The following is a 23,981-nucleotide window of genomic DNA, read 5'->3' as shown; positions in this document are numbered from 1 at the left end:
ATAGCAAAGTGCTATTATACATGTTTTTAATCTGAAGAAAAAAGACGCCCTAGGGTATTTCTCAGGGAGTTTCAGGTGTCCAAACCACAAACCACGTTTGCAAGGTCACTCTGTTCCAGATAGATTCGCAGACGTCAGGGCTGGTCCCAAAAGGCATCTCTGTTCAAAGGAACGCTGTGCAGTTCAGCGCAACTTTCAGTTTCGTTTTGAAGACGGAACTACTGGAAACCGAAACAAAGCCGAGGCGCGTCCGGAAAACGAAACGGGAGGCGTTGCGCTCAGGCTGCGCGGGGCTCCGTTTCCCGGTCTCCGGCGGGCCGTTCGCCCCACGACGCCCCGCCCCGCGCGCCCCGCGCCCGGCGCCCCGCTTCCCGCGCGCCCCGCGCCCTTCCGGCCCAGCTGGCCCCGGCGGTCGGCCCCGCACGGCCGGGTGGCGCCGTCGCTCGGCGGCCGCAGCAGCGAGCCACGCTCCCCGCCGGCCGCCCGCAGCGGCGCGTTGCCGCGGGCCCCCCGCCGCCGTCTCCGGCGGTCCGCGACCCGGCCGAAGTACGGGCCGCTCCCGCGCCCAGCCGCCTGCCCGAATCCGCGCGCTCTGCCGGCTCCGGCACCCACAGGCTAGGGACGGGTGCCCGCCGACGTCCCAGGAACGGGAGGCTGGGTGAGCCGCGCCCTCGCTGGCGGCCCCCCGATGTCCAGCCCGCTCCCCGCGAACGGCTTTCGGGTGGCGAACCCGGGCGCCAAGTGCTGAGAAGCAGAGGGACTCCGGAGGAAGAGCGCCCGAATGTGCATCCCGGCCAAGCCCCTTGAGAGCTCCGTGACGCTGGGCAAGTTACTTCCCGATTCTGTGCCTCGGCTACCACGTCTATGAAACGTGGACAGTAATACAGCAAATCTGCTGTGTTAGGATGATGCAACTGATACTAAACTGTGGTGGAATAATGCCTAGAGTACTTAGTAAAAGCACCTGCGTGCCAGCCCTCTTCTAGACGGCGTTTGGCACTGGAAAGGCAAAATCCTCATGGAGCTTTTACATCCTCCCCCTTATAAACAGATAAATAAATATTTTTTATGATGTCAAGTGGCAACGTGAAGAAAAATAGAACAGTAAAGGAATGGAGGGCGAGGGCAGAAGGAACTAGCCTTTTTTGATAAGATACCAGGGACGACCTCTCTGATGAAGTGGCATTTGAGCAGAGAGCCAATGGGACCCGGGAAATGAGGGAATGAGTCACGCTCATATCTAAGCGTGCGGGGTGAAGTGGAGCCTTTGGAGGCTTTTGAAAAGAGAAGTGACGTGATCTGACGTTAGTTTTAAAAGAATTATTCCGGCTGCCATGTAGAAAATCACAGAACAAAAACGGAAGCAGAAAAGCCAGTTAGGGGAAGCTGCTGTGAGAGCCCAGGACTGAGGTGATACCCTAACGGGGAAGAGAGAAGAAATGATCACTTTCAGCATGTTTTAAAAGTCAGAGGCCACAGATTGGCTGATGAATTGGAAGCGGGAGGAAAGAAGGAAAGGGATTAGGGTTACTCCGAGGTTGGCCAGAGCAACTGGGGTGAAAGGTGGGTACCCTTTACAGGAGTGGGAAGCCCGAGAGAGGCACCAGTTTGGGGCTGATGGGTCCGGAGTCCAGTCTGGTAATAACTGTGAGACGCTTATTATACAAGGAGGCGATAAGCTCAATCATTCTGGAGTTGGGGAGAGACGTTGAGGTGTTCATCACACTGGGAATCATCAGTGTAGAGATGATACTTAAAGCCAGAAGACTGAATGAGATCACCCACGGGGTAAGTCTGTTAAGCATGTAACAGAGCTTAACAGATCTTAGGAGGAAAACCAGGAAGGGCGGTGTGCATAAGCAAGTGAAGAATAAGGGAATGATTAACTCTGTCAATTGCTTGTGGAGCAAGGTGGAGTGTTGATCTTTAGGTTTGGCCAAATGGAGGTTATTGGTGACTGTGACAGCATTCGCCATCATCAGCATTACTGTTTTATTTATCTTATTATAGCATCCATTTATATACTCTCAGCTCACCTCTCCTTACTACTACATTTTAAGTAAAGACAAGAATAAATGTCCTTTGCTTTTCTACCTCAAGAGGGTCTAGCTCGTGGTAGAGGCTAATAAGTATGTATTGGACAAATGGGTTAATGAGTGGTGAGTAAATGAGTATCAGTCATACTTCTGGTTCCATTTCATTATGTACCATATGTAACCTTTTTCTGAATAGTAATTTCCTAAATGTTTATCACTTTCCTTAGGCATAAGACACTGAGCCCTCATATTAAGTTATTTCTTTAACATGAAATCTACTAGAGAACTAAACTGTAAATGTACTGTATCATTTTGTGTCCCCACCACCTAGCACAGTGTGTGTCACATAAAAAGAACTCAATAAATGTTAGTGAGATAGTGAATAAATTAAAGAAATTGAGAACATTTGAGAAAGATGTAATCCTCAATTCATCTGTGTTCATGCGCTTGGAAATAGTAGCTCCCAGTTACTGAATGTTTACCGTGTGTTGGCTATTATATATAAAATTTCTAATTTAATTCTTTCAACAGCTTTTCTCAGTTAAGGTTCTTTTGGCTGCAAGTGACAGAAAATATGACCTAAGCTCGCTTAAGCAAAAGGGAAATTTACTGGTAGATTGCATTATTATTATTCAGAAATATTTGCTGCCCCCTCCACCCTATGGCATCGAGCTTGAGTATGTGAATTTGTTCTGGCCAATGACATGCAAGCAGGAAGCATCCTCCAGGCACATGGTTTAGGAGCTAGTACTTATTTTCCCTACTACTCTCTTTGCCCTCTATTACAACTGGTGATTTTCCAAACAGAGATTGCTCCAATCATCCTGGGTCCCAGATCAAAATCTAGCAGAGTTGCAGCCATTCTGTGTAACTAAGTGAGAAATAAATCTCTGTTGTTGTAAGCCCCTGAGCTTTTGGGTGTTTGTTATCACACAGAGAGCATAACTTAGCCTCTTCCGACAGTCACATAACTGAAAAGTCCATCGGCATGACTGATTTTGGGAAGTGCTGTCAAGAAGGGCTTATACAATGTCCGAGCAACTCCATTTCTCTGTATCTCTTCATTCTGCCTCTTGCTATCAGGACTTCATCTTCAGGCTCCAAGCAGCGTAACTGCACAATTCCAGAATCTCCTCTGAAGAGGCAAGAGGGTTACAGCAGCTCTAAACTTTATATCCAGCTCTCAGCTTCACAGCCTGCGGAGAATCTGCTCACAAACAAAAGCCGTGGTGTTTAGCCATGATGCTCTCAGTGGGCCAATTTGGGTCACATGTCCTCTCCTGAGCCGATCAGATCTGCCTGCAAGAATCTCTCATGAGCACGCGTTCTGAGAGAGAGGAGTAAGCAGGTTCCCCAATGAAAGCTGGGCATGTTGCTGGAAGAAGTGGGGGATGGATGCCAAGGAGGTAAGCAACAAGGATCCTCTACATCAATCACGGAAACTAAGCACTATTGTCATTCCCATTTTGTAGGTAAGGAATCGAGGCTCAGAGAGTTTTGCTAACTTGTTTGACGATACGTGCATATAAGTGGCAGGATTTTAACATTGACTAATTTGACTAGAAAGCCTATTTAATTTCTACTATAACATACCTGCTGACCTTTAACAAATAGAATGCCATATATTTCTCCAGCAAAGGTGGGTTTGTTTGGGATTGGCGAAGAATTGCAATCTGGGGTCTGCAATCATGGTGAGCCCTGTGCAAATCCCCCCATGGCAAGAGAAGGACACTTTTATAGAGGGGAAAAGGAAGTTGGGAGGACTGTAGTAAGCTAAGAGTCCCTGGCTTTTCATTGGCTGAGGACTTGCCAGGGAAGTCCTTTTTCTTCCTGTTGGGCTCTGCTATTGTCCAGGGCCTGAGAGCTCCCCCTTCTGGTCTCCCAAGTCCATTTAATTGAGGTTTCTGTTATAATAATTTTTGCACACTTTTGAGTCCCTGACCTCTCCTCTCAGGCCCCCTTTGGGTTAATGGCACATCCTCACAACCCTTCCATCTAGACAATTCCAATTCATCGTATATTCTCTCCCCATTGCAAAATCTTCCCCTAATCAATTAGTTGCTGAAGGATGTAGGCTCATATCAGCATCATATTTTCTATCCACTTTATATCTCCACCACTCCTACCCTGGTTCAGTTTTTTTGCAATAACATCTCACATGTCTGTATCTCTAATATCTGGCATCTCTAATCAATCTTTTACTTTCTCCTAAGAGTTATCTGCAGAAGACACAGTTCTGATCATGTCACTTAACTGTTCTAATGGTTGTTGGCCTATTGCTACAGAAATAATAAACACAAAATCCTTTGCGTATAATTTAAAGCCCTCCATGATCTGCTTGTTTGATGTTGCCAGCTGCATTTCACCAACAATTACAGACATATCTTGTTCTCTCTCTCTGTCTACTGTCACAACGAACAACTTGCCTTTTCCTTCCTGATTTTTTCCAAATCCATCCCTTTGTTCACTTTGAGAAGAGGAATTTCCTCTTCTCCATTTGTTTACAGAAATAGTATGTCTCAAATGCTTCATCTCTGTGAAGTTCTTGGACTTCACAGTATCAGTTACTCCCTTCTGGGCTCCTACAACACATGATGACCTCAGTACACACACACTCCCATGATTTCACTCTGTATGGCTATGTTATTTCACCTTTGCCCAACCAACTCCAGAAAGGACCTTAATCATCTCTGCAGGCTCACCAAACCCTAGCAAAGTGTCTATTACACAATACATGCTAAATATAGTGCCTGGCACTTAACAGGCATTCAATGACTATTAGGTGAACTAATTAGGTAAAATTCATGGTTAATTTTTTTTAATATTTACTGAATGTCTACTAGGGGTATAACAAGGAGGGAAAAAATAATAATAATTACTATTTACATTAGTATTTACTTTAGACTTTGTAAAGTCCTTCCAGCTGTTTTACTTGCTGTGTCCTCATAAGCACCGAGTAAGCAGGCAGGAGAGGGAACACTGTCTCTGTTTCACAGATAAAGAACTTAGGCTCAGAGAAGTCAAAGTGATTGGTCTTGAATTACAGATCAGTGAGCTGAACAGCCCATGGGTTTTCTTTCCACTTTATAACCATGTCTGATGAGCTTCCCTTTCTCAGAGAACACACAGGTAAAAAACAGAAAAGCAACAGACATTGATTGTCGTTGTATCTTTAAAATCAGACTTTGAAGATTATTTATACCTAATATCTCATACCAACAGCCTATTTTCCTTTTTTTTTTTTTTTTCACTGATTTTCCCTAACCGTGATTTATGGAGGACAAGAGAATGAGAAATGGGAAAGAAAATAAAATGTCTTAACTACCCACCAAATGCCAGTTTCTCTCACAACACATTTCCCCATTTCGGCTTGGCAACCACCCTGTAAGGTCCCATGTATTATACAGCATACAGATATGAATAACTGCAGTCTCAGGAAATTGTAGTGACTTGCTCAAGATAAAGAGTAAGATAAATGCGGGACCAGATTCAAACCACGCCTCCTTCTCTACCCTCTTTCCACCAAACAGCACTGACTCAAAGTGAGGTGAGAAGGATGTTAGAAGGGGGATGAGAGAGAGGATGAGCTTACAAAAGGTCATCATGGAACACATGGGGTTGAGGGAAGCAGAATAAACCAGGTAGGAGTAGGGGAAATGGGCCTGAGGTCAATCCTTGAGGATCAGCTGGAAGGACATCTGAGAAGAGGTAAGGGTATTGCATTTCCATTGCTTTCCTCTGCCATCCTCTTCCTAGACCCACTTCTGCTTAACCCCCAATGCTTCTGAGTTCAAAGCCCATCTCCATGCTGCTTAGCCAGGACAGCCCTTAGACGGGACAAATAAATGGAAAATGGACCGCACCCCATGTATTAGCTTGGTTTAGGATCACACTCTAGCTGCCATCCCAGCTACCTCCGGAAGGCTCCCTGGAAAATGTCACCCAGTGACTCTTCACAAATGCACAAGACAATTAGGAGAGCCAGTACTAGTCAGTGGGAGAAGAAACCGCCCGCTCAAACCCTAACCTTTCAGGCTCCTTAGAGATAAGAAGTGGTAGTTTTGAATTTTAACTCTAGGTGGCAGTATTAGCCAACCCGATCCTTTACTCTTAGGCAACAAGTTCATCTTATTTTTTATGGTTGACAAATTAATAATGGTTGACATCTCTTTTCTATAGGTAATCTTATAAATATCCACAAGGATGTTTATAATTTTCTTTCCCATGCTCATTGTAAGGTATTGGTATTTAAATTACTTAGAAAAAAATTTACAAAACCCTACTCTCACGTATATCACTGCCATAATGCCTTACATTGTAACACTGCGTTTATCTGGAGTCTACCTGCAATCTCAGAGCTCCAGAACATAGTCCTGAACTGGGAAGAAAGAGGAAAAGTGCCTCTGAATCCTAGAAATCGTTGCCACTCAAGCCAGGGTATTCTAAACATGTTACGCAATAACAAATTGAGGACTGCCCGAGGTTTGTCTTTAAAACACTGCTTAACTTAATTGGTTAACCTATGTGAACCAGTGAAGCTTTCCTTGTAAGTTAGGATTAGTTTCACCTGTATATAATTAAAATGCCAAATAACAGTGATTTAACAAGATACAAGTGTATTTCTCTCACACATAAAAAGTCCTGAGATAAGCAGCCAAGGGCTCCTGTGGCACCTCCATGGTTTTTCAGGGACTCAGGCACCTTCTATGCGTTTCATCTGAGAACCCAACTTCCACCTTCAAGGTCGCCTCATGTTCCAAGGTGACTGCTGGAGTTCTAGCTATCACAACTCTATTCTAAGCAGCTGGAAAGGAGGAATGAGACTGCTATCCCCCAATTCCCATGCAACACTTCTGCATACATCTGATTAACCAAAACTTGTTTATAAGTAGCTGCATAAGATGCTGGAAAATGTAGTTTTTAGCTGAGCATCTTACAACTCCAAATAAAGTTGGCATTTTGTTACCAAGGAGGAAGGAGAGGATTATTAGGTGGCAATGAGCAGTCTCTCTACAACCAGCAAGGAATTTGAGATGTTTGGTCCAAACATATACAGCAGACAAGGCAGCTTCATGGGTGTGTGACCAGTGTTGTACACTGAGAGGGTCCTGCTCTCAGAAGGCCCTGTTCACATATAGTGGTCAAGATGCCCCGTGAGCACAAAATCCCATTGGGTCCATGATGTGTGGGAGTTCAGTGAGACTCAAACCTAGTATAAGGTAAGCAGGTTACATCTACGACTGAGTAATAAGTAGGGACACTGATAGCCCCTAGAGGCCACACTTTCTGTTTGAACAAGAACTGGGCTTCCAACACAGAAGGAAGGCGATGGCATTCTAAGAAACGCAAAGGAGCAAGAAACCCGACCACACCATTCCTTACTCCCATTAGTTCTCAGTGTTAGGCAACCACTTATGCTGAAAATGATGATATAGAAAGAAAAGGAGTCACTATGGAGAACAGTATGGAGGTTCCTTAAAAAACTAAAAATAGAGCTACCATATGATCCTGCAATCCTACTCCTGGGCATATATCTGGAGAAAACCATAATTTGAAAAGGTACATGTATACCCCAGAGTTCATTGCAGCACTGTTTACAGTAGCCAAGACATGGAAGCAACCTAAATGTCCATCAACAGAGGAATGGATAAAGAAGATGTTTTATACACACACACACACACACACACACACACAGTGGAATATTCCTCAGCCATAAAAAAGAATGAAATAATGCCATTTGCAGCAACATGGATGGATCTAGAGATTATCATATTAAGTGAAGTAAGCCAGACAAAGACAAATATTATATGATATTGCTTATGTGTGGAATCTAAAAAAAAAACATACAAATGAACTTATTTCCAAAACAGAAAGAGACTCACAGACATAGAAAACAAACTTATGGTTGCTAAAGGGGAAAGGGGTGTAAGGAGAGGGTTAAATCAGGAGTTTGGGATTAACATATACATACTACTATATATAAAATAGATAACCAACGAGGACCTACTGTATAGCACAGGGAATTATATTCAATATTTTATAATAATCTATAAGGGAAAATATTCTGAAAAAATATATGTATGTATATATATATATATATATATATACACATATATATGTATGTATAACTGAATCGCTGTGCTGTAAACCTGACATTAACACAGTACTGTAAATCAATTATACTTCAATAACAAATTTTTTTAATTAAAAAAATGTGAAAAGTCCAACAAAATTTTGATTTTCCCCATAATGAATACTTTCATACTTTCACTGAAATATCAAATATTATATTCTTTCAAAACTAAAAAAAAAAAAAGGTTTCCTGTATAATTTTGAGGGTCACTTTGTTAAGCTGGTTAAGTTGTGAATATGTTAAGCTTCCATCTAGTCTCAGAGTGGCAGAGGAGGAAGTCTATTATTTTTAGAGATTCTCAGTGACTAATTTTTTCATTTATAGCCCTAACTTATTTAGATACACTTCAGCTCAAAAACTCTTCCCTGGGATTTGAGGGTTCACTTGAAAGCTAAGTAACTGGGGAAACTAATAAATTACGAAAAGAGTCAATGTGCAGAAAGCGAAACTGCATTATTTAATAAAGAGTTTAAATTATGAAAGAAAAGAAAAGAAAAGATAGGGCAACCCATAATTCCTTTTCCTTCCTGTCCTTCCTTATTAGGCCAAAATTAGAGTGTTGGTAGAATACGTGGGAATCAAGAAGTGGAATAAAACAGCTGAGTTAATTTGGGGCAGTGTTTCCACTATTCTGATAAGGATGAAATACACTTGTAAATAAGAGCTACAAAATATAAAGTGCATAATTTTTATGATTTTTGCATACAAGTTAAATGTTTATATTTGCATTTAAAACTGGTATTGCACAATGTAAAGATGAACGGTAGAATTCATGCTAATAATTTAAAATTATATATATATATATTTTTTGAATAACATTAAGCAAATAAAAACACCATGACAAATTGGAAAAGACTGTGGAAGATGACCTCACCAACACCAAACAAACAACCAAGCAATAAAGTGGAAGACTAATCACCAAGATGTGGATGTTAGAATGTTTACTATTATTCTTTACCAAACAAACAACTACAAAAGGAAAATGTCAGCAAATTTCTTCCAGCAAGCTGAGACACTGGGAGTGTCTGCACAGAAAAAGAGAGCTACCTCGTCGGTTTCAGCAAAAACCACTAGGTTTATATTTTTTCCTGCTTTTACTATTTTGGTAATAGGAACTGAAAGAAGTATTAATACCACATGGGAAGACCTCCCCCACCAAAGAAATCTGAAATATATAGCAAATGTTTTTTTCTCTCTTTTGTTCATTTTAGATGCTGGTGGTAAACTTCCAAGAGTTGTGATATTTTTTCAAAAAACGTATGCCCTTCTTATTAATTTCTAGGATGAAGGGAGAACAATATTTTGCTTTCTAAGGTGACTCTGAAAATGAGCAGTATAAAGCTCCTCAAAAATTAAAATTTTTAGCCTTGAAAGGAAAAGATGGGAAAAAAATAGATTGTAGAAGAAAATTTTTAAAAATTATATTTTATACCTTTAATTGACCTTTTTTTCCTAGTCTTTGAACAAATGGCTGTGAATTTTCATTTTGCACTGGGCCCCACAAATTATGAAGTTGGCACTGGTGTCAGGGTTTAATAACTCAGACTACACAAAAACATTTATTTTCTAGATCTTATATAAACTTATTCTCCAGCCTTTGTGCTACAGAGTGGGCAGTGATCTTAAGTTTATCATTTAACTATCTCCATCTCTTCTTGTTTGAAATGTTGCTTTTCAGGTAAATACTCCATTTTCTTCCTTCCCACTCCCTCCAGCCCTGTGTCAATAATGAAAGTTTGGAAGGAAAAGATAAAGTAATATATCCAAGTCAAAATAGAAGGCTGTTCCCATTACAGATTTCATCAGGAGAGCTCATCATTGTGTCATGAAAGTTTTATGAGAATTCTTTCACACTAGTGTCCTTAACTATTACTAGTTTATAATATGCAGGAAAAGTCAAATCAGAATATAGAAATTCAGTAAAATATGATGTCATAAACAGTAATCATGAGGAAAGGAGAGTAAAAATGAAAAGTTTTTTAAAATTAGAAACTAAGACATCAGCAACTTAAAATAATCACATATAGATAGATTACTAATAATCACATATATATAAATTACAATTTAACCACAAAATAAAAAAATCTATAATAGACACACACACAAAAAAAGAGAGAGGAATCCAAACATAACACTGAAGATAATCATCAAATCACAAGGGAAGAGAAAAAAAGAAGAAGAAAGGAGCAAAAAAGAACTACAAAAACAATTAACAAAATGCCAATAAGTACACACATATCAACAATTACTTTAAATGTAAATGGACTAAATGCTCCAATCAAAAGACATAGAGTGGCTGAATGGATACAAAAACAAGACCCATATTTATGCTGCCCACAGGAGACTCACTTCAGATCTAAAGACACACACAGACTGAGTGTGAGGGGATTGGAAAAAAGGTCTATGCAAATGGAAATAAAGAGAAAGCCAGGGTAGCAATACTTATATGAGACAAAACAGACTTTAAAATAAAGAATGTTGGGCTTCCCTGGTGGTGCAGTGGTTGAGAATCAGCCTGCCAATGCAGGGGACAGGGGTTCGAGCCCTGGTCTGGGAAGATCCCACATGCCGCGGAGTAACTAGGCCCGTGAGCCACAACTGCTGAGGCTGCGCATCTGGAGCCTGTGCTCCACAACAGGAGAGGCCGCAACAGTGAGAGGCCCACGCACCGCGATGAAGAGTGGCCCCCACTTGCCGCAACTAGAGAAAGCCCTCACACAGAAACGAAGACCCAACACAGCCATAAATAAATAAATAAATAAATAAATAATTAATTTTAAAAAAATGTTACAAAAGACAAAGAAGGATATTAAATAATGATCAAGGAATCAATCCAAGAAGAAGATATAACAATTGTAAATACATATGGACCCAATATAGGAACACTTTAATTCATAAAGCAAATATTAACAGATATAAAAGGAAAAATTGACAGTAACACAATTATAGTACGGGACTTTAATACCCCACTTACATCAATGGACATATCCTCCAGATAGAAAATCAATAAGGAAATACAGGCCTTAAATGACACATTAAACCAAATGGATTTAATTGATATACAGAACATTCCATCCACAAACAGCAGAATTCACATTCTTTTCGAGAGCACATGGAACATTCTGCAGGATAGATCACATACTAGGCTATAAAACAAGTCTCGGTAAATTTAAGGAAATTGAAATCATATCAAGCACCTTTTCCGACTACAGATTATGAGACTATAAATCAACTACTAGGAAAAAACTGAAAAAAACACAAACTTATGGAGGGTAAGCAAGAAGCTACTAAACAACCAACGGATCACTGAAGAAATCGAGGAAGAAAACTTAAAAATACCTGGAGACAAAAGGAAACAAATACACAATTATCCAAAAACTATGGGACGCAGCAAAAGCGGTCCTAAGAGGAAAGTTTAAAGTGATATAAGCCTACCTCAGGAAACAAGAAAAAAATCCCAAAGAAACAACCTAACCTTACATCTAAAGAAATTAGAAAAAGAAGAACAAACAAAACCCAAAGTTAGTAGAAGGAAAGAAATCATAAAGATCAGAGCAAAGGGACTTCATGGTGGTCCTGTGGTTAAGACTCCATGCTCCCAATGCAGGGTGCCCAGGTTCGATCCCTGGTCAGGCAACTAGATCCCACATGTCACAACTAAAAGGTCCCACATGCCACAATTAAAAGAATTAAAAGAATAAAATACCTAGGAATAAACCTACCAAAGGAGGCAAAAGACCTGTGCTCAGAAAACTATAAAACACTGATGAAAGAAATCAAAGATGAATCAATATTGTGAAAATGACTATACTACACAAAGCAATCTACAGATTTAATGCAATCCCTATCAAATTACCAATGGCATTTTTCATAGAACTAGAAAAAAATTTTTACAGTTTGTATGGAAACACAAAAAAACCCCGAATAGCCAAAGCAGTCCTGAGAAAGAAAAACGGAGCTGGAGGAAATCAGGCTCGCAGACTTCAGACTATACTAAAAAGCTACAGTAATCAAGGCAGTATGGTACTGGCACAAAAACAGAAATATAGATCAATGGATCAGGATAGAAAGCCCAGAGATAAACCCACGCACCTATGGTCACCTAATCTATGACAAAGGAGGCAAAAATATACAATGCAGAAAAGACAGGCTCTTCAATAAGTGGTGCTGGGAAAACTGAACAGCTACATGTAAAACAATGAAATTAGAACACTCCCTAACACCATACACAAAAGTAAACTCAAAATGGATTAAAAACCAAAATGTAAGAAAGGCCAGACACTATAAAACTCTTAGAGGAAAACACAGGAAGAACACTCTTTGACATAAATCACAGCAAGATCCTTTTTGACCCACCTCCTAGAGAAATGGAAATAAAAACAAAAATAAACAAGTGGGTGCTCGCTTCGGCAGCACATACACTAAAACTGGAACGATACAGAGAAGATTAGCATGGCCGCTGCACAAGGATGACATGCAGATTCGTGAATCGGTCCATATTTTTTAAGCTGGGACAAAGTGAGAGAGTAGCACTGACATATATACACTACCAAATGTAAAATAGATAGCTAGTGGGAAGCAGCTGCATAGCACAGGGAGATCAGCTCGGTGCTCTGTGACCAGCTAGAGGGATGGGATAGGGAGGGTGGGAGGGAGATGCAAGAGGGAAGGGATATGGGGATATATGTATACATATAGCTGATTCACTTTGTTATACAGCAGAAACTAACACAGCATTGTAAAGCAATTATACTCCAATAAAGATGTTAAAAAATAAAAAAGATTTTAAAAATGGTGAGTAAAACTGCTGCTGCCTTATCACAAATCAAGGCGATAATACCCAACTGTACTAGTTTTTATCACTATATTTTTGATGAAGCAATAAAAGTCATAAAGTTTTAAGTTTCTATCCTTAAGTAAATTTAAAAAAAAATTCTGTGTCATAAAATGATAAGTACAATTAAAAACGTTTCTCAGATACCCAAGTTTGAGGACTGTCTTGAGGAACAGCAATTAAGCAACTGTACGATGTGCAAACTGAATTAACTACTTTGTTCATGGAATATTTTTACTTGAAAGAAGAACTGACTTACAAGCCATGGTTATTCAAAATCAGGCTTTTGGCAGATATTGTCTTGAAAATAAACAAAGTGAGACTGTCACTTCAGGGAAAACCACGGACAGTATTTGTTGTCAGTGATAAAATTAGAGCTTCAAGCAAAAATTAGAATATTGGAAAAACTGTGAGCTTGGTATCTTCTCAATAAAGATTTTTCTGATGAGATAAAAATAAATAAATAAACAAATGGGACCTACTGAAACTTAAAAGCTTTTGCACAGCAAAGGAAACCATAAACAAGACAAAAAGACAACCCTCAGAATGGGAGAAAATGTTTTCAAATGAAGCAACTGACAAAGGATTAATCTCCAAAATATACAAGCAGCTCATACAGCTCAATATCAAGAAAACAAACAACCCAATCAAAAAATGGATGGAAAACCTAAATAGACATTTCTCCAAAGAAGACATACAGATGGCCAACAAACACATGAAAAGATGTTCACCATCACTAATTATTAGAGAAATGAAAATCAAAACTACAGTGAGGTATCACCTCACACCAGTCAGAATGGCTATCATCAAAAAATGTAAATGCCGGAGAGGGTGTGGAGAAAAGGGAACCCTCATACACTGTTGGTGGGAATGTAAGTCGATTCAGCCACTAAGGAAAACAGTATGGAGGGTCCTTAAAAAACTAAAAATAGAACTACCATATGACCCAGCAACCCCACTACTGGGCATATACCCAGAGAAAACCATAATTCAAAAAAACACATGCACCCCAATGTTCATAGCAGCACTATTTACAATAGCCAGGACATGGAAGCAACCTAAATGTCCATCGACATTTAGGAATGGGTAAAGAAGATGTGGTACATATATACAATGGAATATTACTCAGCCATAAAAAGGAACGAAATTGGGTCATTTGTAGAGATGTGGATGGACCTAGAGACTGTCATACAGAGTGAAGTAAGTCAGAAAGAGAAAAGCAAAAATCGTATAATAATGCATATATGTGGAATCTAGGAAAATGGTATAGATGATCTTATTTGTAAAGCAGAAATAGAGTCACAAATGTAGAGAACAAATGTATGGATACCAAAGGGGAAAGGGGTGGGGTGGGAGGAATCTGGAGACCGGGATTGACACATATACATTATTGACACTATGTATAAAATAGACAACTGATGGGAACACACTGCATAGCACAGGGAACTCTACCTAATGCACTGTGGTAACCTAAATGGGAGGGAAATCCAAAAGGGAGGGGATACCTGTATGTGTATGGCTGATTCATTTTGTTGTGCAGTGGAGGCTAACACAACATTGTAAAGCAAACATATGCCAATAAAAAATAATAAAAAATAAAATAAAAGATCCTGCATGCCGCAATTTAAGATCCCGCATGCCGCCATTAAAGATCCCGCATGCTGCACCTAAGACCCCATGCAGCCAAATAAATAAATATTAAAAAAAAAAAGGTCAGAGCAGAAATAAATGAAATAGAGACTTAAAAAAATAGAAAAGGTCAATGAAACTAAGAACTGGTTCTTTTAAAAGATAAAAAAAAATTAATAAACCTTTAGCCAGAATCCTCAAAAAAAAAAAAAGATTTCAATAAAATCAAATGAAAAAGAAGTTACAGCCACCATCACAGAAATACAAAGGACCATAAGAGATTATGATGAACAATTATATGCCAATAAAATGGATAACCTAGAAGAAACGGACAAATTCCTAGAAATGTACAGTCTCCCAGGAATGAACCAGGCAGAAATAGAAAGTATAAAAAGACCAATTACCAGCAATGCAATTGAATCAGTAATTTAAAAACTCTGAACAAACAAAAGTCAAGGACCAGATGCCCTCACAGGTGAATTCTACCAAACATTTAGAGAAGAGTTAACACCTACCCTTTACAAACTATTCCAAAAAATTGCAGAGGAAGGAATACTTCTGAACTCATGCTATGAGGCCAGTAGCACCCTGATACCAAAACCAGACAAAGATACCACAAAAAAAGAAAATTACAGGCCAACATGACTGATGAACTTAGATGCAAAAATCTTCAACAAAAACAATGCATTAAAAGGATTATAGGAATTCCCTGGTGGTCCAGTGTTTAGGACTCAGCATTTTCACTGCCATGGCCCAGGTTCAATCCTTGGTCAGGGAACTAAGATCCTGCAAGCCACACGGCATGGCCAAAATAAAATAAAATAAAAATAAAAGGATTATACACCATGATCAAGTGGGATTTATCCCAGGGATATAAGGATGGTTCAATACCTGCAAATCAATCAATGTGATACATCAAATTAACAACTGAAGAATAAAAACCATATGATCATCTCCACAGAGCAGAAAAAGCGTTATGACAAAATTCAACATTCATTTATGATAAAAAAAACTCTCAACAAAGAGTTGGGAACTCACCTCATCATAATAAAGGCCATATATGATAAGCCCACAGCTAACAACATACTTAATGGTGCAAAGCTGAAAGCTTTTCCTCTAAGATCAGGAACAGGACACGGATGCCCACGCTCATCACTTTTATTCAGCTTAGTATTGGAAGTCCTAGCCACAGCAATCAGAGAAGAAAAATAAATAAAAGGAATCCAAAATGAAAAGGAAGAAGTAAAACTGTCACTGCCTGCAGATGATATGATTCTATAGAAAATCCTAATGACACCACCAAAAAACTACTAAAGCTAATCAATGAATTTGGTAAAGCTACAGGATACAAAATTAATATACAGAAATCTGTTGCATTTCTACACACTAACAATGAACTATCAAAAAGAGAAATTAAGAAAATAATCACATTTACCATCACATCAAAAAGAATAAAATACCTAAGAATAAATCTAACTAAGGAGGTAAAAGACCTGTACTCAGAAAACCATAAGACACTGATGAAACAAATTAAAGACATCACAAACAAATGGAAAGTTCTACTGTGTCCATGGATTGGAAGAGTTAATATTGTTAAAATTACTATACTACCCAAGGCAATTTACAGATTAAATGCGATCCCTATCAAAATATTAATAGCATTTTTCACAGAACTAGAATAAATAATTCTAAAATTTGTGTGGAAACAAAAAAGACCTGTAATAGCCAAATCAATCTTGAGAAAGAAGAACAGAGCTGGAGGGGTCATGCTCCCTGACTTCAGACTGTACTACAAAGCTACAGTAATCAAAACAGCATGGTACTGGGATGAAAACAGATAAATCAATGGAGCAGAATAGAGAGCCCAGAAATAAATCCTCACACTTATGGTCAATTAATCTATGACAAAGGAGGCAAGAATATACCATGGAGAAAAGAGAGTCTCTTCAATAAGTGGCGCTGGGAAAACTGGACAGCTACATGTAAAAGAATGAAATTAGAACATTTTCTAACACTATATACAAAAATAAACTCAAAATGGATTAAAGACCTAAATGTAAGACCAGAAACCATAAAAATCCTAGAAGAAAACATAGGAAGAACACTCTTTGACATAAATTGTAGCAATATTTTTTTGGCTCTGTCTCCTAAGGTAAATGAAACAAAAGCAAAAATAAACAAATGGGACCTATTTGAATTAAAAGTTTTTTTGCACAGCAAAGGAAGCCATGAACAAAACAAAAAGACAGCCTACTGAATGGAAGAAGATATTTGTAAATGATATATCTGATATATTCGCAAATGAAAATCTGATAGTATTCAAAATATACAAACACATACAACGCAATATCAAAAAAACAAACAACCTGATTAAAAAATGGGCAGAGGGACTTCCCTGGTGGCACAGTGGTTAAGAATCCGCCTGCCAATGCAAGGGACACAGGTTCGAGCCCTGCTCTGGAAAGATCCCACATGCCACGGGGCAACTAAGCCCGTGTGCCACAACTACTGAGCCTGCACTCTGGAGCCGGTGAGCCACAACTACTGAGCCCGTGTGCCACAACTACTGAAGCCCACGTGCCTAGAGCCCGTGCTCCTCAACAAGAGAAGCCACTGCAAGGAGAAGCCCACACACCACAACGAAGAGTAGCCCCCGCTCGCCACAACTAGAGAAATCCCATGCGCAGCAACGAAGACCCAACATAGCCAAAAATAAATAAATAAATAAATTTATTAAAAAAAAGAATGTGCAGAGGATCTGAACGATATTTTTCCAAGGAAGACACAGAGATGGCTAACACACACACACAAAGATGCTCAAAATCACTAATCATCAGGGCAATGCAAACCAAAACCACAATGAGCTATCACCTCACACCTGTCTGAATGGCCATTATCCAAAAGACAACAATAGCCAGAGCTGGAGAGAATGTGGAGAAAAGGGATGTCTTGTGCACTGTTGGTGGGAATGTAAATTGGTACAGCCTCGATGGAAAACAGTATGGAGATATCTCAAAAAATTAAAAAGAGGGAATTCCCTGGCATTCCAGTGGTTAGGACTCCATGCTTCCACTGCAAGGGGCATGGGTTCGATCCCTGGTGGGGGAACTAAGACTCCACAAGCAAGTGGCACAGCCAAAAAAAATTTAATTAAAATAAATTAAAAATAGAACTACCATATGATCCAACATATCTACTCCTGGATATTTATCCAAATAAAACAAAAGCACTAATTCCAAAAGATATATGTACCCCTATGTTCACTGCAACATTCTTTATAACAGCCAAGATATGGAATCAACCACAGTGCCCATCAATAGATGAATGGATAAAGAAGATGCGTTACACTGGAATACAATAGACTATTACTCAACCATAAAAAAGAATGAAATCTTGACATTTGTGACAAGATGGATGGACCTGGAGGATATTATGCTACATGAAATAAGACAGAGAAAGAAAAATGCTGTATGATTTCACTTATATGTGGAATCAAAAAAACAAAACAAATGAACAAACGTAACAAAGCAGAAATAGAGTTATAGATACAGAGAACAAACAGGTGGTTACTAGAGGGGAAGGTGGGTGGAGGAAGAAAGAAATAGGTGAGGGAGATTAAGAGGTACAAACTTCCAGTTGCAAAATAAATGAGTCTTGGGTACAAAATGTGCAAGGGACTATAGTCAATAACTATGTAATATCTTTGTACAATGACATACTATAACTAGTCTTATTGTGGTCATCTGTTTGAAATGTATAGAAACATCAAATCACTATGCTGTATAACAGGAACTAACATAGTGGTGTAGGTCAATTGTACTTCAAAAACAAACAAATAATCTCATAGTAAAAGAGATCAGATTTGTGGTTACCAGAGGCAGGGAGTAGGCAGGGAGCATTGGATGAAGGCAGCCAAAAGGTACAAATTTCCAGTTATAAGATAAATAAGTACTAGGCATGTTCTTATTTACAACATGTACAACATGATAAATATAATTAACACTGCTGTACATTATATATGAAAATTCTTAAGAGTAAATCCTAAGAGTTCTCAGCACAAGAAAAACAATTTTTTTAATTAAAATATTATTTTTCTATTTCTTTAATTTGTATCTATATGAGATAATGGATGTTCTCTAAACTTATTGTGATAATCACTTCATGATGTATGTAAATCAAATCATTATGCTGGGGGCTTCCCTGGTGGTGCAGTAGTTAAGTATCTGCCTGCCAATGCAGGGGACATGGGTTCAAGCGCTGGTCCGGAAAGATCCCACGTGCCGCGGAGCAACTAAGCCCGTGCACCACAACTACTGAGCCTGTGCTCTAGAGCCCGTGAGCCACAACTACTGAAGCCTGCATGCCTAGAGCCCGTGCTCCAGCACAAGAGAAGCCACCGCAATGAGAAGAATAGCCCCTGCTCGCCACAACTAGAGAAAGCCCGCGTGCAGCAATGAAGACCCAACGCAGCCAAAAATAAATAAATAAATAAGTTTTAAAAAATAGTTTAAAAACAATAGAGACTTAAAAAAAATCATTATGCTGTACAACTTAAACGTATACAGTGTTGTATGTCAACTATATCTCAATAAAACTGGAAGAAAAAATGAATACATACATTTTTAAAAAGAGATATGTAACCACTGTTGCCCACCTTGTGATCAGAGATCAGTTTACTTAAAATATTTTTCCCCATGCCCTTGTCATCAGAAGTAGGTTTGTATCTCCTTAGGTTGCTACATCAGAAGCTGAGGATTATTTCTTCTAAGACCCACAAGTTTGAAGCAGGTGCCTCGTTATTATTTACGCATCACTTTCTTCTCTTTTAGGAGTGATATGAATTAAAATATTCTTGTGGTGGGTGAGCTGACAATACAATGGTATAACTTTGCTTTCTTATTGCAACACTTCCAGTAATAAACATGTTGACACTTCTCATTTTCTCAACTCCCAAGTAGAACTTTAAAATATTTCCTTCCAAATTTCACACTCCATCAAAAAGAAATTGTTTCCTACCTAATGAAAAAAAAAACAACCCACTCTCTAGTTAAGGAAGTATTCATTATAAGTGGTTGATAGAGTAAAGTCCTAAAAGGGGAGGGGACTCCCTACATTGTTTTTGTGTTCACTTTCCATTCATTCACTTAATTTCCATTTACTGAGTACCCCACTCATACAAGGCACCACTTGAGAAACTTCATGGAATTTGTGCCCCAAGATGATTAAATCTCACAGACGAGATGAGACATGTACATTAGTAACTATAATAAATGGTATATAAGAAGAGAATCATGGTTGGGAGCAAACAAAGGGTTATAGGCACTCAGAGAGGGAAAGGACCTTTTTGGCCAAGGAAGTCAGGGTAAGTTTCATGCAGGATGTTTCCACTGCATAGTACCATAAAGAATGTGGAGAATTTCAACTTATAGAAATGGATGCAAAGGAATCTGAAACGGAGACTTGGCATGAACAAAGAAGCACAGGTAAGGTGAAATATGTAGAGTGGCTTCCTAAATAACAGTCAAGTTTTCAAGTCAAAAATGCCAAAGATCTTTAAACCCATCTGTCTGAGGAGGTTGACGAGGCCAATTTGCCTGGGGCCTGGAATGGATATGGAAGTACAGGTAACCAGGTAGAAAGACAGGAGACCACGGCAGACTTGGGAGGCCAGGCCCTCAAAATGAATTCTATTAAGCAATGGGGAACCATTGAAAGGAATGGAACACAGGAGCACCAAGATTTCAGCCAAATGTGTGACCTGATTATTTTATATTTAAATCTAGAGAAATTACTCAAATGCCAATTTAGCTCAACAAGAATTTGCCGTGCACCGACCACAAATACCAGGTCCTAGGTTACCTGCTCTGGAGTTCATGCGTTTGAATATTTACCTTTCTGATTTCCTACCTTAATGTAAATTGATAAATCATAAAATGAAATACAATGTAGGTATAGATATAAAATAGCCATTCAATTTTAAAGTGGCCTGTAGAGGTTGGGGGATAGAAGTAGAACAGATTTAAGAGAAAGAAAACAGAACACCTTTGGAGTGAGTGTCATATGTCAGACTCTGCTATAAGCTTTACACATTATCTCATCAATGCAGCATGAATATTAGACAGTTTGGGAGGAGTGAGGGTGGGAAGGTGAGATACAGAGATGAGGCAAGTACAGAAAGAGAGCTGATGCCTCAGTCTTTTTTTTTTTTTAATATTTACTTATTTGGTTGCAGCAGGTCTTAGTTGCGGCTCACGGGCTCCTTAGTTGTAGCACGCGGGCTCCTTAGTTGTGGCAGGCGGGCTCCTTAGTTGTGGCAGGCAGGCTCCTTAGTTGTGGCATGCAAACTCAGTTGCGGCATGCATGTGGGATCTAGTTGCCTAACCAGAGACCGAACCTGTGCCCCCTGCATTGGGAGCGCGGAGTCTTACCCACTGCGCCACCAGGGAAGCCCCTGATGCCTCAGTCTTATCAATGAGGTTAAACTCCTATAAATTCCTTTCCAGTTACCTCCTGTACGTTTCATTTTATTTCCACCACTTAGGCTCAGATGAGTTTGTGAACTTTTCTGAACCTCAGTCCCCTCATCTGAAAATCACCAAGAGCCTTATGTAAAATCCCTAGCAGACTGCTTGCTACCTTAGTAGGTGTTTAATCAATGACCATTCCTTTTTCCTCTTCTATTAATGGAAAGAGGTCAAACAGGTCTCTATTTAACCTGAGGGTTTCTTTTAGTAAGTTGGTGAATCAGGAAAAAGTAGGGGGTATGACAGAAGTACATCCAAAGGCAATGGGATAACAATCTTAGCAATCACGTGGCACAAAAATGCCACTAATCACAGGGTAAAGGAGGGAAGAGAGCATAGATAATCTGTACATCCCATCAAAACAATTACCTCCCTCAGATTCAGAGGGCCCATCCTAAGAATGTCATCAGTCCTGTTTGACTATTTGAGGGCTGATTGTAAGAGAAGACATACTCATACTAGACAGAGTTAGTCAGTTCCTGAGTAGCAAGCTTCCATCATATTCTCAGCTCTGGACTAGGCACTCTGAAGGATTTACAGAGGATAAGGAATCTCATCTGCAACAGAATACGTACACATATAAAACAGAGAAAAACAAGGAGAAGCTAGAATTAAGAACTATAAGGGGTATTACTGACACCTGTGGTAGGAATTCAGAGGAAAAGAGGAGGCCACACCTGGCCAGTGGAGTCAGGAAAGAAGAATGACCTTGCAGGGATGCTGGAGAGAGAAGGGAGGGCAGATTCTAGACAGGAAAAGAAACAAGGTCAAAAGCAGGTAGCTAACGATGAACCTGGTGCATTTAGGGGACAGTGAGTCCGTGCATATTTGTGGGAGGAGAGGAAAACCAGTTTCAGTAGAAAGCGTGGGCCAAACACAGAGGCCCTGAAAGTCTGCACTGAATGTAGTAAACTTGGAGGTGTTTGAGCAACCACAAGAGGTGAGAAAACAGTACTTTTATTTTTTATTTTATTTTATTTTTTTGGCCAAGTCACATGTGGGATCTTAGTTCCCCAACCAGGGATCAAACTCATGCTCTCTGCATTGGAAGCATGGAGTCTTAACCACTGGACCACCAGGGAAGTTCTGAGAAAACAGTACTTTTATTTTTTATTTTATTTTTTTGGCCAAGCCACATGTGGGATCTTAGTTCCCCAACCAGGGATCAAACTCATGCTCCTTGCATTGGAAGCACAGAGTCTTAACCACTGGACCACCAGGGAAGTCCTGAGAAAACAGTACTTTTAAAAGAGCCTCCTTAGGGCATCGACCCTACAGTTCAAGGCTTCCCAACCTGCTCGGCCCCCTGTTTTTGTACGGCCTGTGAGCTGAGAATGAATTTTACATTTTTAAATGGGGGGGGGGAAAATCTAAGGAAGAATAATATTTTGTGGCATATGAAAATTATATGAAATTAAATCAACTATATTTCAATTAAAATTTTTAAAAAATTAAAATTAAAAATAAGTAAAATATGGGCTTCCCTGGTGGCGCAGTGGTTGAGAATCTGCCTGCCAATGCAGGGGGCACGGGTTCGAGCCCTGGTCTGGGAAGATCCCACATGCCGCGGAGCGGCTGGGCCCGTGAGCCACAGGTACTGAGCCTGCGCGTCTGGAGCCTGTGCTCCGCAACAAGAGAGGCCACGACAGTGGGAGGCCCGCGCACCGCGATGAAGAGTGGCCCCCACTTGCCACAACTAGGGAGAGCCCTCGCACAGAAACGAAGACCCAACACAGCCAAAAATAAATAAATAAAAATAAATAAATTAAAAAAAAAAAAAAAAAGAAGTGATGGTAAACTTTCTAAAAAAAAAAATAAGTAAAATAATTATAACTTAAGAAAATTTAACTTAAATCTGATCAAGCTTCTAGATTAAGTAAAAAAGATTAGATAAAACAAGAAAAAGGAAATTATATGAAATTCAAATTTCAGTGTCTATTAATAAAGTTTTATTGGAACATCATCACTCTCACTTGTTTGCTTATTGTCTATGGCTGCTTTTGTGTTCCAGTGGCAGAGTGTGACAGAGACTGTATAGCTTGAAAAGGCTACGACATTTACTGTCTAGCCATAGCCGAAACTGTTTGCAAACCCCTGGTTTAGACTGACACTGGGGAAACAGGGAGAAGAGAGAGCATCGGGGTGGGGACTAGGACGAGGTGAGTGAGGCACTCGCCTTGGCCACAACATTTAAGGGGAAGGGGTGCCGAAAACACTCAGCCAATCAAATAATATTTTAATGCAGTATTTTTAAAAATCAAAAATAATGACAACGACCCACGACGGAGCAGAAGCAAGAAGAACGACAGTCCTGCAGCCTGTGGACCAAAAACCACATTCACAGAAAGACAGACAAGATGAAAAGTCAGAGGGCTATGTGCCAGGTGAAGGAACAAGATAAAACCCTAGAAAAACAACTCAATGAAGTGGAGATGGGCAACCTTCCAGAATAAGAATTCAGAATAATGACAGTGAAGATGATCCAGGACCTCGGAAAAAGAATGGAGGCAAAGATCGAGAAGATGCAAGAAATGATTAACAAAGACCTAGAAGAATTAAAGAACAAACAAAGAGAGATGAACAATACAATAACTGAAATGAAAACTACACTAGGAGGAATCAATAGCAGAATAACTGAGGCAGAAGAACGGATAAGTGACCTGGAAGACAGAATGGTGGAATTCACTGCTGCGGAACAGAATAAAGAAAAAAGAATGAAAAGAAATGAAGACAGCCTAAGAGACCTCTGGGACAACATTAAACGCACCAACATTCACACTATAGGGGTCCCAGAAGGAGAAGAGGGAGAGAAAGGACCAGAGAAA

The 23,981-nt window shown here is 39.7% G+C and overlaps 1 long non-coding RNA gene across 1 annotated transcript; it reads left to right on the top strand.

The window, feature by feature from the left end:
- The first annotated feature begins 399 nt into the window (after window positions 1-399).
- On the top strand, window positions 400-22,624 carry LOC309660821. The gene is made up of 3 exons (XR_014263644.1): window positions 400-3,442; window positions 7,175-7,255; window positions 8,993-22,624. It is a non-coding gene; the product is annotated as an uncharacterized lncRNA (long non-coding RNA).
- The last annotated feature ends 1,357 nt before the right edge of the window (window positions 22,625-23,981 follow it).

This window comes from Balaenoptera physalus (genome assembly GCF_965194825.1).
Source record: "Balaenoptera physalus genome assembly, chromosome: 5".
Classification (NCBI taxonomy): domain Eukaryota; kingdom Metazoa; phylum Chordata; class Mammalia; order Artiodactyla; family Balaenopteridae; genus Balaenoptera; species Balaenoptera physalus.
The sequence above is the reverse complement of the archived record's forward strand: the minus strand, read 5'-3'. Positions and strand labels throughout refer to the sequence as shown.